This window comes from Citrus clementina, unplaced genomic scaffold, assembly GCF_000493195.1.
Source record: "Citrus clementina cultivar Clemenules unplaced genomic scaffold, Citrus_clementina_v1.0 scaffold_3, whole genome shotgun sequence".
Taxonomy (NCBI): Eukaryota; Viridiplantae; Streptophyta; class Magnoliopsida; order Sapindales; family Rutaceae; genus Citrus; species Citrus x clementina.
Window position 1 is genome coordinate 31942774 of NW_006262339.1, and position 19922 is coordinate 31962695.

Consider the following 19922-nt stretch of genomic DNA (forward strand, 5'->3'; position numbering starts at 1 on the left):
TGTCATGGCCTTTACCATGTTAGTCAATGAAGTAACTTGTGCTGATAAGACTGTAATTGCATCAATGTTATGTTACCCTGCTGATCCTCTTGCTGCTGGTTGCCTGGCTGCAGGCCACTGGTAATTATTGTTGGCAATTCTCTCCAGAATTTCATAAGCTTCTGTGTAAGATTTGGACAAGAGAGCTCCATTTGCTGAAGCATCCACCATTAACCTAGTACTCGGATTCAACCCATTGTAGAAAGTTTCCAATTGAATGCAACAAGGGATACCATGATGAGGGCACCTTCTGAGCAATTCCTTGAATCTTTCCTAAGCCTCGTACAAACTTTCATCTTCAGTTTGATGGAAGAAAGTAATCTCATTCCGCAACTTTGCATTTTTTGTCGGTGGGAAATATTTCATTAAGAATTTATCAGCCAATTCATTCTATGTAGTGATGGAATCAGATGGTAACAAATTTAACCATGCTCTTACTCGATCTCTTAAGGAATAAGGGAAAAACCGTATCCTAAAGGCATCTTTTGTTGCTCCAGCAATTTTAAAAGCATCATTTACTTCCAAGAACAATTTAAGATGGAGATGAGGATCTTCATTTGGCAATTCATTGAATTGCCCAATTGTTTGCAACATTCGAAACATCACTGGCTTCAACTCAAAATTGGCAGCGTCTACTTCAGGTCTGATGATGCCATGATGTACAACTTGAGGAGTTAGCACAGCATAGTCTCTTATAGCTCTGTCCCTGTCATCAGCCATGTAAATAATATTGTTATTGCCTGGCTATCTCCTGTTAGCATGGTCATTCTGCTCTTCTTGAATGTTCACTGGTTGTAAGGGCCCGTGAGGATTCACATTTCCTGCATCTTGTAAATTATTCATACTTGAAGCAATTTTTGAATTCCTTTGTTCTCTTCGCAATCTCCGGACAGTCCTTTCAATCTCAGCATCGAGTTGGAATACCACAGATCTGTCTTTGCGCATGCATGCACCGATCTGCCAATAAATAGAATAAATCAAATTAGATTTGGCGCTATCAAGATTTACTTGACACTTCAAAAATAAACAATTAATCTCCGGCAACGGCGCCAAAAACTTGTTGGTAGATTTCAATAAGCAATTATTATCAATGCCAATGTGCAAGTATACACAACAAGTAATAAAGTGATGAGTATTCAAGATCGTCTTCACAGGGATTGATGTTACTCAAAATGCTAAAGCAATCACAATAGTGCACATCAACCAAAGACCAAAACAAACAATTGTCGAATAATTCTATTATAACTAATAATTGTGAGGGATGAAAATAAAACAATACTATAATGAAATAAACTAGGTTAAATGTGTCTAAGATTCAATTGAGAATATAGTAGTTGAATGATCAAACTCTCCTAATGGGATGACTGTTGTTTACCAAATTAGCACCAGTTGTTAAAATGAGTGCTGCAGCAATGGATAGAATAAATCTGCATCCTCAGCTATCGAATGTTGGAAATCTCATACCTTTAAATCTACTAACAATGACCAGTTGCTCATATATTTATGGTATGGCATTATAACATTTAATCTCTCTACCCTACAAGGTGAACACCTATGTCTAGAGTGTCACAAATCTTAACTTCAAGTATTGCCCTTATGGGATTCAAGATAACCTAATCCAGGAAACTCGACTTAAGAACTCTAATAATGTCCGTTAAGACATGCCCTTTTGCTACTCTATCTTAACTGAAACTATTAAATGGGTGGTTAACCGAAATAACAGTTGTATTCATAAAAACTACTAGAGTATAATGCTACAGTATTACCATAAACACATAAAAGAACAGTCAAGAACCCATTGGATTATTTGTCACTCAACCACGAGTAAATTTAGTTCATAATCTGGATGAGAAAAATAAACACAAATAAATTGAACTCGGAATACATCCCAACAATTCAAGGAAAAAGAGAAAATATAAGTTGAGCACGATGAAAGGCAAATAATTCTGCACGGCTCTCTTTTTTTTTTTTTGATTAGCACTCTCCAATCTTGATCTCCTTCTTCTTGCCTTTGTAATTATTTCTGATGATAATTCCTTGCCGCCTTTCTATGTGGTGCACGCCTCCTTTTTATATTGCAAATTAGGTTAAAACCAAAGCCCATGAGCGTGCATATATTTGAATTAAGAAACATGCAGATCGCGATTTTATTGTTAACTTGTGCCTAAGTTCTCTCCTGCATTGCTCCTAAATTGCTACAACACTGGTTGCTCTAACAGCTGCTACAACACCGTTTTATTCCCGATTGTGCTTTACTTCTTTTGTGGCCATCTTCTTTCCTCCTCTTGCTCTTCTAATGCCTCAACATCCTCTCACGAATTTAAAAACTACAATTTAAAATATGTTTTTAGAACAAATTACTATGATTCAATCAAAACTTATTAAAACTCAACTACAATGAATGTTTATGCAAAAGGTACCCAAAATGTAATAAAAACACCTTATTTGTTCTCTAAGTGACCTTGATTCAAGTCTAGAATTGATGTAATAACTCTCATTTCCTAGAGTTATCACACCCCCAAACTTAAACCATTACTTGCCTTCAAGTAATGACACATACTAACATTCCTGGCAAACAAACATGCACACAACTTAAGCTCTTTTATCAAATTTGCAAGGATTCTTCCACCTTCAGAACACCATCCTAATCAAACAAAATACCCATAGTAAATCAGTTCTAGACTTAAGCTTCTTTCTGTCCATAGTGAGTGTGTGCTTCTTTTGATTGAATTCTAGATATGCTGTAACATCACCAAAGTACTGCAGAAATTTCAGCAGTGATATACTTTTTTTTAAAAAAAAAGGGTAGCATAAATTTCACATATTCAAACTGTGATTGTTTTAACATTGATAAACTGGGGAGTAATCAACCTCATCACTGTAACATTTATCTTTCATGTGAATGTCAATCACCTGGTAAGAAAGTGACAAAGCATGTAGAAGATGAGCTTGAAAAGAATGAATTGATGCCTAAATCTCAAGATGCGCAACCCACCAGAGCGAAACCTTTACCTATGGTGATACCTCCTCCTTTTCCAAACCGGTTTGTAAAATCCAAGAAGGAGGAACAAGAGAAAGACATCCTTAAGACATTTCGCAAGGTTGAGTTAAATATTCCCTTATTAGATGTTATAAAACAAATACCTCGATATGCTAAATTCCTTAAGGAACTGTGCACCTCCAAGAGAAAATTAAGAGGAGATGAAAGAGTTCAAATGGAGGAGAATGTTTCAGCAGTTCTCCAAAAGAAACTACCTCCTAAGTGCAAGGATCCAGGTATGTTTACTATCCCTTGTAAAATTGGTAGTGTTAGAGTTGAGAAGGCTATGTTAGATCTAGGAGCTTCTATTAATGTCATGCCTCATTCTGTTTATTCGTCTTTGAATGTTGGTGCATTAAAAGAAACTGGCGTGATAATTCAACTAGTTGATAGGTCTAATGCATATCCTGATGAGTATTAGAGGATGTCTTAGTACAAGTTAATGAGTTAGTTTTTCATGCTGATTTTTATATACTTGATATGGAAGAGGATAACTCCTCTAATTCTGTCCCAATTTTATTAGGAAGACATTTTCTTAAGACTACTAGAACTAAAATGAATGTACATAAAGGGACTCTCACTATGGAGTTTGATGGAGATGTTATAGAGTTCAATATGTATGATGCCATGAAATATCCTAGTGACGAACATTCAAAATTTTCTATGGATGTTATTAACCCTATAGTGTAGGAAGCTTTTTATTTGGATGTTGAAGATTCATTGGTAGCTGCTTTAAATAACAGTTTGGGCCTCAAAGGATTGCAAAATGATGAAAATGAGTTTGTTTTAAATTCTGTATTGCAAGAGACAATTTATGAATTAAATTCTTTGAGAACTTTAACTCATCATATGTCTAATATTGAATTACCTTCATCTCATGCAAAACTTCTTCCATCTATTCTGCAGGCACTGAAAATAGAGCTTAAACCATTGCCGAGTCATCTAAAGTACACGTTTCTAGGAGATGATGAGACACTTCCGATGATCATCTCTTCAAAGCTTAGTACTTTAGAGGAAGAAAAGCTTATTAGAGTGCTGAAGGATTACAAAAAGGCTATTGGGTGGACAATTGCAGATATTAAAGGGATAATTCCGTCCACGTGCATGCATAGAATACTGCTGGAGGAAGATGCCAAACCTTCAATTCAAGCTCAACGCCGTTTGAATCCACTCATGATGGAAGTAGTAAAGAAAGAAATTCTGAAACTTCTTGATGCAGGTATAATCTATCCAATTTCATATAGCAAATGGGTAAGTCCGGTACAATTGGTATCGATGAAAACTGGTATAACAATTGTTGAGAATTCTTATGGTGAGTTAGTACCCACCCGGATTCAGAATGGGTGGAGGGTTTGTATTGATTTTAGAAAGCTTAATTCACTCATTAAGAATGATCATTTTCCTATTCCTTTTATTGATCAGATGCTTGAAAGGTTGGCAGGAAAATCTCACTTTTGTTGTCTTGATGGTTATTCAGGTTTTCATCAGATACCAGTTGTGTCTGAGGATCAGAAGAAGACTACCTTCACATGTCCTTTTAGAACTTTTACGTACCGACGTATGCCATTTGGTCTTTGTAACGCTCCCGTCACTTTTCAGAGGTGCATGGTTAGTATATTTTCAGACTATGTAGAAAACACTATAGAGGTATTTATGGACGATTTTACAGTCTATGCTGATTCTTTCGATGATTGTCTCTATAATCTGAAGAAAGTGCTTGAAAGATGCATTGAAACAAACCTTGTCTTGAATTATGAAAAATGTCATTTTATGGTAGATCAAGGCATTATTTTGGGCCATGTAGTCTCTGCTAGAGGAATTGAGGTAGATAATCTAAGATATATGTTATTAAATCTTTACTTTATCCCACATGTGTACGGGAAGTTCGTTCTTTCCTTGGTCACGCAGGTTTCTATAGAAGATTTATCAAGGATTTTTCGAAGATAGCCCAGCCTTTATGCAAGCTTCTACAGAAAGATGTGACGTTTGATTTTAATGAAGCATGCAAGGTAGCATTTGATAAGCTTAAGGAGCTATTGACTTCAGCTCCAATTATACAGCCACCCGACTGAAGCCTCCCTTTTGAGATAATGTACGACGCCAGTAATTATGCTGTTGGTGCTGTTCTCAGACAAAGGGTTGGAAGAGCTGCTCACGTGATATATTACGCATCAAGAACACTTGATAGTGCTCAGTGCAATTACTCAACAACGGAAAAAGAACTTTTAGCTATTGTTTTTGCTTTAGAAAAAATCCGTTCATATTTATTGGGTACTAAAGTGATTATTTTTTCTGACCATGCAGCTCTCAAATATTTGCTCGCCAAGAAGGAAGCGAAACTGAGACTCATCTACTGGATCCTACTATTTCAAGAGTTCAACTGGGAGGTCCGTGACAAGAAAGGAGCAGAAAACTTAGTTGCAGACCACCTTAGTAGATTGACCACGAGTGAAGAAGCAACACCTTTGAAGGATGATTTTCCAGATGAGCATCTCTTTGTAACTCAAGGCATGGTTCCTTGGTACGCTGACATTGTCAATTACTTAGTTACAAGAACACTACCTAGTGATCTGACGATGGCTCAAAAAGATAAAATTAAGAGCGATGCTAAATACTATGTTTGGGATGACCCTTACTTGTGGAAACATTGCTCTGACCAAGTCATCAGAAAGTTCATATCTGAGTTTGAAATTCCTTCTATTCTTCAGTTTTGTCACTCATATGCATGTGGTGGTCATTTTGGTCCCAAAAGGACAGCATCCAAGGTGTTAGAATGTGGTTTATTTTGGCCTACTTTATTTCGTAATTCATACATGTTTTGTAAGTCGTGTGAGAATTGTCAAAAGACTGGTAATTTAAGTCATAGAAATCAAATGCCACTTACCCATATTCTTGGGTGTGAAATATTCGATGTGTGGGACATTGATTTTATGGGACCTTTTCCCTCATCTTTTGGCAATGCTTACATTCTTTTAGCAGTAGATTACATTTCAAAGTGGCTAGAGGCTAAGGCCACCCGAACTAACAATGCTAAAGTTGTTGTAGATTTTGTCAAGTCTAATATTCTTGCCAGGTTTGGTGTACCGAGAGCAGTGATAAGTGTTAAAGGCACTCATTTCTGTAATCGAATGGTGGAGGCTTTGTTCAAGAGATATCATGTTACCCACCGAGTGTCTACCGCCTATCATCCACAGACAAGTGGACAAACTGAGATATCAAACGGAGAAATCAAGTCTATTCTTGAAAAGACAGTTAGTCCAAATTGAAAGGATTGGAGTTTGCGATTAGATGATGCATTGTGGGCGTATCGCACCGCTTACAAAACTCCCATAGGTATGTCTCCTTATCATTTAGTATTTGGTAAGCCTTGTCATTTACCTGTAGAGCTTGAGCACAAAGCATACTTGGCGGTTAAGCAATGCAATATACGGATGGATGAAGTGGGAAAGCAGAGAAAGTTGCAGCTGCAAGAGTTGGAGGAGATTAGAAACGAATCCTATGAGAGTTCGCGATTTTACAAGGAAAAGACAAAAACATTTCATGACATAATGATTTTGAGAAAGGAGTTCTCTGTTGGTTAAAAAGTTCTTCTTTTTCATTCTAAGCTTAAACGTTTTCCTGGTAAATTACATTCTCGTTGGGTAGGACCTTTTATTGTTACTAATGTTTTTCCTCATGGTGCAGTTGAGATTCGGAGTCCGACCTCTGATAAAGTTTTTAAGGTTAATGGTCATCGCTTAAAATCTTTTTATGAACGTTTTTTGGTGAATATTGTAGAGGAAGTGGCTCTCGAGAATCCCATTTATGGAGATTGATGCATGAATGTGTCTAGCCAAAGACATAAAACAAAGACACTTTTTGGGAGGCAACCCAAAGGATTTATTTATTTTGGTTTTTGTTATATCTTCTTTTAATTTTGATTCAGATTTTTCTTAAAATAATGTTTTTACTTATTTTGGCCAGAAGAAAATTTTTGATAAGGCATGCCCACGTCTTAACTAATAAGTACTTCTGTAATTTTTAACGTAAAATGGTTTTAAGGCGTGCCCACGTGCTTATTAAAAAAGTACTTCTGAAATTTTTAGTGTCTCAAAGTGATTCATAAAAAAAAAATTTAATTTAATTAATTAATTTATTTGAAAAAAAAAATGAAAACGAAAAAAAAAGAGGTTTTTTTTTCTTTTCTTATATATATATATATATTTATTTATTTATTTATTAATTTAAAAAAAAGAAAAAAAATCAAAAAATCAATATTCACAAAATCCCTAATTAAAAAAAACAAAAATCGTTTTCTTTCCCGCAGCAACCAGCAGCTCCAACCTTCACCGAGCATCCCCAGCAGCAGCAGCAACCGTGTGCATAACCAGACCCAGCCCGCGCGCACAGCACAACCATCCGCGAGCAACCTGAACCAGCAGCCATGTACCCGCAAGCTCCAGCCGAGCAGCAATTGTTCGCAACCAACCCACCCCCTGCATTCCAGCCGCGTGAATCGAAATCCGTGAGTGAAATTATTGTAACAATGCCGAAGAGGAAAACATCAACTTCCAAGTCATCTAAAAAGACACCCGTAGCAAAGAAATCCAAGATTGCCACTCCCACTACGGTCCCATGGAACACAGTTTCAAATTCATGTCAAGCCGTGAGACAAAGATCGAAACATGGAAAGGGCATGAGTGTTTTGCCACTTGCGGAATCCAATCTCGGAGGGTGCTTCATATTCACGACTCAACAAGAGAAAGAAAGGTATAAAGATATTTCCAAACGACAAATACTTCCAGCTAAGTATATTCATTACCCGACTCTTGAAAAATTGAATGTTAAGGATAATTTTGACTCTTTGATAGATAAGATTGATTTGCGTAAGTTTGTTGATGTTGATTGTTTGGGATATGCTGAGTAGATTAGGGAGTTCTATGCTACTTTTCAATTTAATATACCGAATAATTTTACTTTGCATACTCCGGATGTTATAAAGTTTAGGTTAACTTTAGGATTCATTGATGGGATGAAACTTTTCACAATCTATCACAGATTTTAACCTAGCTTTAGGATTTATTAATGATGATTATTCTTCTAGTGATGCATATTTAGGAACAACTTGTGATTTTAGCAAAAATTTTGAGCCTTATGGTCTTTGGCGTAATTTATCTGTTGATCACAATGCCTATAACCCGAGTAAATCAAAGAGTTCTTTCTTACGTGATTCTGTTTTGAAATGTGTGCATCGATTCTTAGCATATAATTTTTTAGGAAAGAAAGATCACTTAGGAGTTTTTTCTAAAACTGAATTTTATTTTATCTGGTGCATGTTAAATGATGTGAGGCCTAATTTAGGTTTTTGGTTAGCAGATCAATTTCAAAGTGTGCTTAAACAGTATAGGACTTTATTTCTTGGTCCATACATTACTCTGTTAGCTATAAACCTATGTGTGCCTGATCCTGACAATAATGATTTGCATCCTGCTTGCAAAAAGGAATTTTTGGATATGTCTGTGTTTGAAAGAACATGTGTGGTCGAATTCAAGGAGGGGAGATTTCATTTTACTGAACCAGGACCCACTCAACCTCCAAAGAAGCTCTATGCTAGGAGTGGTGCTACCTCTAATGACGAGTTTGACGACAACACTGCTGCCCCGCCAACTATTCCTTCTACATCCGCACCACCTTTAAGCATTCAGTTAGAGAAAATGGAGCACAAGCTGAACAAGATGGAGCAGAATTTGGCCGCATACTTCGAGAGTGTGGGATTTATCCCACCATTTTCACCAAGCCCATAGACGTTATGAGGATCAAAGCTCATAATTCAGGGAAGTTTTTGCCTTTAATCTTTTATCCTTACACTTTAATTTATATGTGAGCTTTGATTATCTTACATTAGGGACAATGTAAGTTCTTGGTGTGGGGGAGGGATTTTTGCATTATTGATGTCTGGAAGTATTATTTTCACTCTACCCATTTATTTTCACTCTACTCATCCTTAAATGATTTTGGAGTTAGTATGCTTCATATATTATTATTTTTCTTTTCTTTTCTTTCTCACTACTCTTTTCTCATCTATCTCAAATTATTTACATCTATTTTTATTCTATCATACTCTTTCATCACTCACATTTTATCTTTCACTTTTTATATTACTACATACATCTTTCTCACTTCTTATCATTTTTACCTTTCCTTTTATATATCACTCCTACCTTCTTCCTATTCTACACCACTATTGATGGTTGATTCATTTGAAGAGTGTACATGATTTGACGGCAAATTTACCAACTTTGTGAGGATTTGAGCCTAGGAGCAACCACTTTGCTGTAATTATTTTTGTTATGTGAATATCAATCTTAGTTTGTTTATTCTAGAACTTGCTTTGTTATGCATGTTGAAGCCGCATTACGGGATTTTATGCATTAAAATAATAAGGGCAAACCACTTTCCATTTTTCTATTCCCCCATTTTTCTTCTTTTTCTCCACCCGAAAACCTTTATTATCTTTGTTTGAGCCTTAAATAAATTCCCTTCTAATTCTCTCTGTCTACTTAACCATTTTTCTTCTTTTTGAGCCTCAATTTAAAGAGATTTTTGGACTCATTGTGTGGATATATTTTGTATATATTTTGTTGCTTTTTCTACCTTGTATTAAAGTTTCTCAATTAGATCAACAAGCATTATGCTTGAATTAAATTGTGCAAGGTTCATTTCTTTTGTTTGATTCATAAAAAAAGAAAAGAAAAGAAAAGAATCGCTAAAAAAAAATGTTTACATTCTTGGCGACTTGAGTAGAAATAAGCGTTTTGATATCATAAGGTTCATTCAATGAGTTCATTCTTCTTATTTTGATCTCTTTTCATTTAACCTATTTAACCCCATTGCACCATTTTTAAGACCCTTAGATTTTTGCATTTTATTCATGTTTTGTGGATTGAGATGTGATATATGAGCAAGCTTATGGTAATAGCATTCTTTGATTTGATTTGAGTGCATAAATGATACCCTAAACACTTTGAGTGCATGGAGTGAAGTCAATGAGAGGGCTATTAAATCTTGTTGCACTTGAATTTTGAATGGATCTTCTTGGTGGTTGAATGTTTTTCTTTTATTCTACCTTATGAGATTCTATGCTTTAAAATCCTTATCTCTCGAATGTTGATTGACTTAAATTCTTGAGGTATGCTTGCTTAAGATTGTTTTTGGATGAGTTGAGATGAGAATTGAGTGAAGATTTGAGATTAGCCATGAGTTATATGCTTGAGGACAAGCATAATCTTGGTGTGGGGAAATTTGTTAGAGTGCAAATTATGCACTAGTTTTGCATTATTTACTTCCCTTAATACCGATGTTTTGCACTTAATAATAGTGATTTACTTGTGTTTTACTTTTGTAGGTGCAATTCTATTGATTGGTGATAAAATTGAGCTACAAGATGATGTTTAAGGATGATTGTTCTCTTAGAGAAATTATGAGCATCAGAACAATTTTGTTGATAAGGAGTGGGCGCGTGCTGTCAACTACGGACCTGCAGTTTTTAGTTTAACGTGTTTTGTATTTTTGGTTATTTTTGTAATTACGAATTTAATATTTCAGATAGTAATATTTTATTTTAAAAAGAACTCTAGAGGAGAGGAGAGATAGAGTATTTAAGGGAGGAATCTATTGTGAAAAAGACTGATTTTGGAGAAAAGAAAGAAACCCTAGATCTAAATTTTTCTCTTCTATCTATGAAGAACTAAACCTATTATTCTGGTTGAAGGTTAATGAAGCTTTGATTCATCACTACTGTGAGATCTTTCTTATGCTTTAATTGTTTTATTGCTTTTTTGGTATTTGTTTATTCTCTGAATTATTTTCATGATTATGTTTGTTAACTAGGTAATTGGCCACTATTTAATTATCAACTTAATCTATTATCAATTAAAGGATTCATCGTATGAAGAATTTAATGTTTGTGACAAATAACATAGCAGTGAGAATAAATAATCTAATTTAAATTAACCATCGTATGCGTTTGTTAATTAGGATTTGGGTCTCTTTGGTTTTTCATGCTGTCAATTGATTAAATCTTATGATTGTATCTAGGGTTGTCTATTGATTAGGAAAATAACCAACGGTCGTACCTTGGTTATCGACTAGTTAAGGAGAGATTGGCTATTAGAGGGTCTCAGTAGCTATAACCGGTCTATTCATAAGTAGTAATGATTTATATTTGAATCAATGATCAGTAGTCGAATCAAGCTGAGTTAATTTCTTCAACCAGAGCTTTCTCCAATTTGAATTAAAATTTTAATTTGCACTCTTGTTATTTTAATTTGATTTTTATCATTATCAACAAATCTCCCATTTTTCATTTTACATTTTAAAAGGATTTAAATAATTACCGATCTCTGTGGACACGACCCTGCTCAATCACTACACACAATTTATTTAGAGCAGGTATTTATTTTTGCTGGCTTCGACAACCATCAGTAAAGAATCATTGGATAATATCTTACAATCTCTTGAGATGCATCGAAGCGGATATGTGCAACGTGAGATTCATAATTTGTGGATACTATTCCAAATAGAAATTGCACAGTTTAGTCTTGGGAATCTGACTAAAAAAGACCTTGTTCGTCAGTTTTTAAGAAAATTGGATGGGAAGTCTATCCTCGACCCATAGAGGGCGTTTAAGTTGTTATTAGACGTAAAACCAGAGGAAGATGTGAGCCGCAATCACAACTATCAGTAAATATCCTTTTATTTTGTTGTTCTTTTATCATTTGCATTATTGCACTTAGTGGTGTGATTTTGTATTTAATAATATTTGTTTTCTTTTACTATTTACTTTTTCTAATCATTATTTTCTTTTTCTTTTTATTATTTGCTTTTAAATTATTGAGCCACGAGCTTTACTCGTCATTTGACAAATATGCCAACCCATTTACAATTGTTTCCCATTATTTTTGTCACTAAGATCTTTAAATATGAGCTTGTTTTTCAAACACTCACAACTTGTTTTTGAAAGATTATTCCAATAGCAGTATCTTCGAGTAAACAATTCAAAAATATTTGTGTGTTTCCTGGGTTTCACTATGGAAAGTATAAAGAGTTTGTTCAGGCAGTTGTAGATCTTGGTCGTCTCATAGCAGAGAGGAAACTGCATCTTGTATATAGAGGAGACGAACGAGGGTTATCAAGACTTATCTCAGAAGTTGTTTTTACTAGAGGAAGCCAAGTACTAGGCATTATTCCAAAAGCCATTAAACCTCTAATATGCATGTCTGGCCCACCAATTGGAGAAGAATTAGTGGTATCAAGTATGCAAGAGAGAATATCTAAAATACTAAATCATGCTGATACTTTTATTTTCTTGACAGGAGATCTTGTAACTTTTAAGGCACTGATTACATTTGCATCTTGGGCCCACTTGAACATTCATAAAAAACTCATCGATTTATTAAATGTTAATAATTTTTATGATGGCTTACTAACTTTTATTAACCATGCAATAAAGAATCATTTTGTTCCACACTCTATAAAAAAAACTCTTTATCTCTACTTCTACTGCTAATGAGTTACTTGATCTTTTACAAACTTATACACCAAAACCAGATCCCAAGACTTTTATGCTGGATTGGTCGACTGATGATGGTAGCAGTAGCAATAATAAGAAGTGCAAATTAGATTTAACTCTCTGTCGGTAAATATTTTCTATTGCAATGTTCATGTGTTGTCTTCTAAATTCTTCTTCTTTCCTTTTAAAATATTGAAGATAATGTCTCTTTCAGGTTGGGGGGAGGGAATAGTTGATAATTGTTGAATGTCTTAATTCTGGTGATATTTTTACAAAAAAAATTCTGTAAAAACTAACTTTGGACTAAATTTAAGTCGAAGATGGGTGGATATGGAGAGTGCAGTACCTCTAGAAACACATTTTCTTAATCTTAGAGTTTTATTAAAAAAAAATTGACTTTTTCTTGTTCTTTGTTATTTGCTTTTAAGCTTCTGCATCGAGTTCATGTGAGATCTCTTACTCTTCTTCTTTATTGTTATTTTTTTCTCTTTTATTATGCATATCTGTAAAATTATAAAATGTTAAGATAATGTTTAGATTAGGTTGGGGGGTGGGGATAGTTGACGCATGTTTTTAAATATGTGTGTTTGTTTTTCTCTTTTCTTTTCTTTTTTTTTAAAAAAACCCAAAAAAACAACATTTTTTTTGTCTAGGATGGCTGTGTAAAGAGTCACGACTTTTGAGACGCATCCTAATAGTCCTGTTATATTATATTTTGATTTTAAAATTCATAGTAAGTTGTTTTTGTTCCCTTTTCTTTGAATTACTCAAATTTATAAACTCTCCAATTTGTTATTAAGTTATTTAATTGTTACTCATTTAACAGGTATTATTGAATAATTCTTCATACACACACACTATGACACATACTAGTGGGTTGTAAGTTAAAATTTTTACAGTATTTAGTTCTTTGATTTATTAGGAATAATATCTAAGGTAGTAGAAAGTGTATATTTTCAAAAAACAAAAAAAAAACTAAAAAACCTAAAAAATGAGAGAAAAAAAATGAATGTTTTTAATTTTGCTATGTCTAGAACCCGAGTAATTAAGTCCGTAGGGGTGTTTCAACACCTAGTGCCCTAAGGTCAACTGATCTGGAAGTTACTGGCCTAAAACTCGCTACATGAGTAATAGATATATTGTTTGATTATTAGAAACCCGAGTAATTAAGTCCATAGGGGTGTATCAACAACGAGTGCCCTAAGACCAACTGGTCTGGGAGTCACTGGCCTAAAGCTCACTACATGGGTAAAAAATGTAATATTTTTAATTTATATGTGTGAATAATCTACTGCCTAAAGATATAATTTCTAATGAATTTTAGAACAAAAATGTTGTTTTTCTTTTAATGGAGCCCCATAAGTATTGTGTTAATTACTTGAGAACAAAAGAAGGTTTGATAATATTCTGGATAATGAGTGAACATCAAAGAGGTAAAAAAAATTGGGAGAGTTTATTTATTTGGCAGTTTAAAGGATAGATGAACAACTATTAACTTGCATGTGAATTTTGTAAATCTTAATTTAATATAACGCTTTAATTGCTAGGGGCTAGTAATAAGCTAGTTGGGGGATGTGATTAGTATTAAAAATTGTTTAATTATCAAGCGATAATAATATTATTTTGTGCTTATGTTATAATTTATATTTGTGTTTATGCAATAGATTATGAATTATTAATTATGTATTAAATATATCCAATTTTGTGTATTTTTGTGTGTTTATTAGGTAAAATATTAATTCCACATAATTCGAGACTCCAAACAGATAAACGGATGTCAAATTTAGATTCTGGAGGTCCGAAAATCTTAAAATCAGTCAAGATCGGCTTAAAATTAGGCTTGTGTAAAAGAGTTGACTTTTTTTTGTTGACCGAGCACTGATTGGATGATGAAATGAGCGTACAATAGATATGAGTGCATGGGATAGCTGGCAATTTTGACTAAATCTCAACCGTTCATGATTCAATGGCCATGATTGTGCCATGTGGCAATGGTTGGTGAAGCAAGTTGTGGGTCCGAATCTTTGTATTCGGGTCAACCTGATCCACCCATTAACCCGCCAAATCTCAATTGTTCTTTTGCTAAATCAGACGAGTCAAATGATGCCACATGTGATGTTGACTTTGGAAGTTTGACCAGCCGTTGGATCTTGATCTAACGGTTTCTAAGAGCGCATGCATGAAGCTTATGAGGGACCGCAAAGCACTGGATTATTAATTTACTTTTCTATAAATATAGCCTCATTTTTATGTTTTTAATCATCTCTCTACATCTCTCTTCTTCTCAATTTCTCTCCATCTCCCTATAATCTTGATTTTCATGTGTGTTTTTAATATTTTGTATAATTATTTTTATAAATAAATTTAGTTTTATTTTCAATTTAGTTGCCTTTATTACTTTTAATTATAAGTAATTTAATTTTAATAATTCTTTTTATTTCAATTATGCTTAACTAAATAATAATAATTAGGGTAAGGTAAAACTCTTAGGAAATAAATATAATTTAATGAAATTCTATTTTTAATTTTATAAATTAAATTATTTTCTGTTTAATTTTATACATATTTTATATTTTGAAATTTTGATTTATTGTAGACAAATAAGGGAGTTTCACAATAAATTCTTAATATCTTAATATAAGGTATGTAAAATGGTATTTTAACTTATTCTGGACAAATTAAATTTTGGCACAATAAATACTTAATCCATCATAAAATTAAAGGAAAAATAATAATAATTTATATAATTAATCTTTATCTAAAAAAATGGCAAAAAGAATTTATGAAGTTTTATTTACTACTAAAGTGGATTCACAACCCTAACTAATTCAATTTCATAGTTTTATTTAAATTAAGTTGTTTATATTTGAGTTTTATTTTTAATTTTTAGATAAAATAAAATAAACAAATTAAATCTTTTCTCTGTGGATCGACCTCGCACTTACCGAGCTATAATACAACAAGACGCTCTTATACTTGGGAGTTAAAAATTACTTTTAAGTTGTGTCAATATCCAAGAGACTTTCTTTATTAAAGTGCCTTGAGGATTGAGGTATGTCATTTTCAATATATTTGTGCCAGAATTCAGCAGCTGTATGCCCTAATTTGAAGCAAATTTGAGAGATAGGCACTAATTTATCACCATTTGAAGTTTGTGGTTAAATAGCAGACATATTGCCACTACTAATAAGATTAGCGCCAAATGAATTCTTTCCAAACTGAGCAGACTTGTTACTTCCCATTATACGACCTCTTTCAAAATTACCAAAAGTACTAGTACTAGGGGGAAAACCTCTTGGATAAGACTAAAAAACATGCCTTTGCCAATTTTTTTTTTTTTTTTTTTTTTTGGGTACAAAAAGGCTTAGCCAAGCTAAGAAATTACAAATCAGGAAATTCTCGTCCCGTACATATCATAAGAAAGCTAGGGACCAAGTTCTGGTGGGGGTTCCTGAAAAACATGAAATCCAAGAGGCAAAGATATTGCATTCCCAGCTAAAAAATCAATTGCAAAGTTGGCTTCGTGACAGATATGTCGAAAGGATACGTGTAATCCTTCATGAGAAGATTCTTGATCGAATTTATCAAAGGGGTGTGCACATTCGGGCTCTGACCTCTAGACTCCATCATATGCAGTATGCAAAGGCTATCAACCTTTGCCCCTAAAAATCTAATGCCGTAATTCCACGCAAGATTAAGACCTTGGTATAGCCCCCAAATTTCTGCTATACTAATGGGACAAGATCCAATATTCATCCCAAAGCCCCGAATCCAATTTCCATTTGCGTCACGAATTAAGCCACCTACATTAGCTTTTCCATTAATTTCTCTTGTTCCATCTAGGGGTTGTCCAGCCAATACCAACTGACACAATGTCTCTGTTGTATATTAGCCTTAAAATCTGTTGTATCTCATGCACCCATGCTCTGATATCCGACACTACATGAAGGCTGCATGGGGTTGGCAAAAAGAAACTGATTCCTCTAATGCCAAATTTTCCATACAGTGATCTCAGAAACCAAGGACCAGCTATCTCTCATCTCCACACTCTCCCACATAGAAATGTTGTTAAAGAGCCATTCTTTTAAGTAATAGGAAGCAAGGAACTCCATACCCATTTGGCCAAAATGCAGTCACGGAGTGTGTGCAAAATAGTCTCCGTGTCAGCTCTGCAGATATCACAAACAGAATTACTATAAATGTGCCTCCTAAAAAGTTCCACATTTGTCTTGATTTTTTCATGCATTAAGAGCCAAATAAATACCCTTACTCGTTGTGGGCCTTTCCAACTCCAGATAAGCTGCCAATCATTTTTATCCCCATAAAAGACTTGGTCACTGATAGATTAATAGGCTAATTTTGTAGTAAAATTGCCATTACGTGAAAAACCCCAGAATGATTCGTCTTCACCTTCTAAGCTAGATGGGGGTTTAACCACTGCAAGTTGGAGGATATGTTTATTAGATAAAAGGTAGCCAAAAACATCCCATCGTAATAACCTGTCTAGGTTAACCATGCCAGCTGCACACATGTTTGCCATCCCTAAAGGAATTTATTGTACGTGAGATCCAAGATTACAAACCTCAGGCACCCAATTATCCTTCTAGAAACTAACACTTTTCTTGTTCCCTATGGCCCATTTAATGCCCTTCACAACATGGGGCCAAACATTACAAACTAACTGCCCTCTACAAATGGGAACCATGTTTAAATTTTAAATTAGTTCGAATTCTATAGAAGTGTAAACCATACTTAGTTCGAGGAACTCTAATCCATAAACTTTAGGGTGAAGCAACTTTATCCCAATCAATTTTCATTAACAGGGTAGTGTTCATGTGCAAGAGATTTTTCAAGCCAAGGCCCCCTCGGTCTTTAAAATTGGCAAATTGTTTACCAATTAATCAGGCTTATCTTACGCTCATTGGCAACACCACTCCAAATAAATCTTCGACAAATTTTGTCAACCCTTGTATGAACACCCTCGAGGAGTCGAGTAGTTTGCATATCATAGGTGTGTTAAGGAAGCTCATACTTGCAATGTGGTCAGTAGAGCAAAGGATCACTGTAGCAGCAACAACATAGCAGAGCAGAGGATCACAACAGCAGTAACATTCAGTTACAAATTGATGATGTGGCTTGCCGGCTGGCACCTAGTGATTATGTAATCGATTGTGCATGTATTAACTAGAAGTAGTTAATTAGTTATAGTTAGTTACAAAAATTTGAGCTGAGCTTCATCTTTTTATATAAAGGAACCTCTTGTACATATCAGTGTGTGTGGTTAATAAAAATGATGTTCTGGAGAATTCTCAGATCCAGTTCTTATTTTCTTTCAATTTTCTCACTAGTTTCTCAGTTGCCAAACAATGTGTTCATTTTTTAACTTGGTATTAGAGCTAGTTGCAATGGCCTCAATACATCTAGCTTCTCCTTCTCAAACGCTAGTCAATCACACAGCTGTTAACTCAACAAATGTGACATTTACTTTCAATGCTCCCGTTAAGCTAGATCAGTCCAATTATTTGATCTGGCGATCTCAAATTCTTGCCTCGATACGTGGCAATAGACTTCAAAAATTCATTGATGATTCCATCACTTCACCTCCTTCACACATTGCTCAAAGGATTAGTGATGATCTAAAATCAATAGAGAATCCAGACTTTGTGATTTGGAGATCACAAGATCATGTGCTTCTTAGCTGGCTACTCTCTTCAATAAGTAAAGGTATTATTAGTCTGGTCTTTAATCTAAAGACTTCTCGTGAGGTATGGAAAGCTATTGAAGTTCAGCTTGGATCACAATCTAAATCCAGGCTTTTGCATTCAAGATACATGATGAACTCAATTAGGAAAGATGATCTAAAATTACTGATTACTTTATTAAGATGAAAAACATAGTTGATAATATGGCTGCAGCAGGGAGTGCTTTAAGTTATAATGATTTAATCCTGCATATACTCTATGGCTTAAGTCTAGAATATAATTCTATTATTACCTATATCACTGGACAAGTAGGTGTGAGAAAGATGAATGTGAATGAAGCTTATGTTTTGCTCTTGACTCAAGATGCCAGGATTGAACAACAAACTCATATGTTAGTTGGTATAGATGTGAAACAAATTTTGAAGCTAATCTTGCTCACAACACAGGATATAAAAGAGGAAATATGTCAAAAGGTAAAAGTTTTAGGGGCTTTGGATATAATTCTGGCTATGGAAATAATAGAAACACTAATAATGGTAGCTACAAGGGAGGTTATGGAGGTTTTGGATTTACTGCTAATAGTAGAAATGTTTATGGCATCAATCTGTTAGCCTATATGGCTATAAATATTGATTTTGATGATAACAAACCACATGTAATTATTAAGCAAAGATTTATGAATTGTGCTTTTATAATAAGAAAATGATGTTATGGAATTAAAGTATTTTGAACTAAAATGAAAGTATTTTTAAAATCTTTGATAGTGCTTTTTAAATTTTGGATTTGGACCTATTTGAAACTATTTAAATGTTTTTGAGCCATTCTTTAATTTCACAAAGTTTGGGCAAAGTCATAATTTCAGAAAGTTGTGGGATTGACAAAGCATTATTCTAAAATTCTGAAATTGGGCCTTTTTGCAAACTTTCATAACGTTTTGGGCCACACTACAATTTTATAAAGTTTTGGGATCAAACTGTAAATTTAGGAAATTTTTCACTGTGACAGTTATTGTAGCAAGTGGCAATCCAGATTCTGACAAACGGAAGTCCGAATTTTAGGCAGAATCTATCCGAATTGAAAGCGGAAATCCGGATCCTGACAAACAGAAATCCGGTTGTTGGGCAGTAAACTACTGAGCATAAGCAGAAATTCAGATGTGACAAAGCGACAATCCAGATGTTCAGAAATTCAAAATTGTGGCTGTAACGGTAACATTAAGTGGAATTCTAGATGTCCATAACCGGTAATCCGGTTACGACCAAAATGTGCATAACGGCTAATTTTTGAGCTCAAACTATAAGAACTCAAATCCAACTCATTTTCAATCTCTCCAACAAGCAAAAACAAAAAGCACACGTGATATCTTGAGCCTTCAAACTTGCGAAATACAAACATTGAATCTTTTCTTGTTCTTCATTTTTGAATATCTACTCATTGAGTGAGTTTCATTGTAACCTTCATTTATTCATCTCAATTGTAAGAGTTTGAGTGTGTGAGACACTTGAGTGAAGAGATTGGGAGATAATCTCTTTGTCGTAAAGGTTTATTGACACCTCGAAGTCAATTGTAATCGTTGAAGCCTTGGAAAGGC

The 19922-nt window shown here is 34.3% G+C and overlaps 1 non-coding gene across 1 annotated transcript; it reads left to right on the forward strand.

Annotated features, from left to right (window-relative positions):
* Positions 1-268: 268 nt before the first annotated feature.
* On the forward strand, positions 269-375 carry LOC112100423. Its single transcript, XR_002906795.1, has one exon. It is a non-coding gene; the product is annotated as a small nucleolar RNA R71 (small nucleolar RNA).
* The last annotated feature ends 19547 nt before the right edge of the window (positions 376-19922 follow it).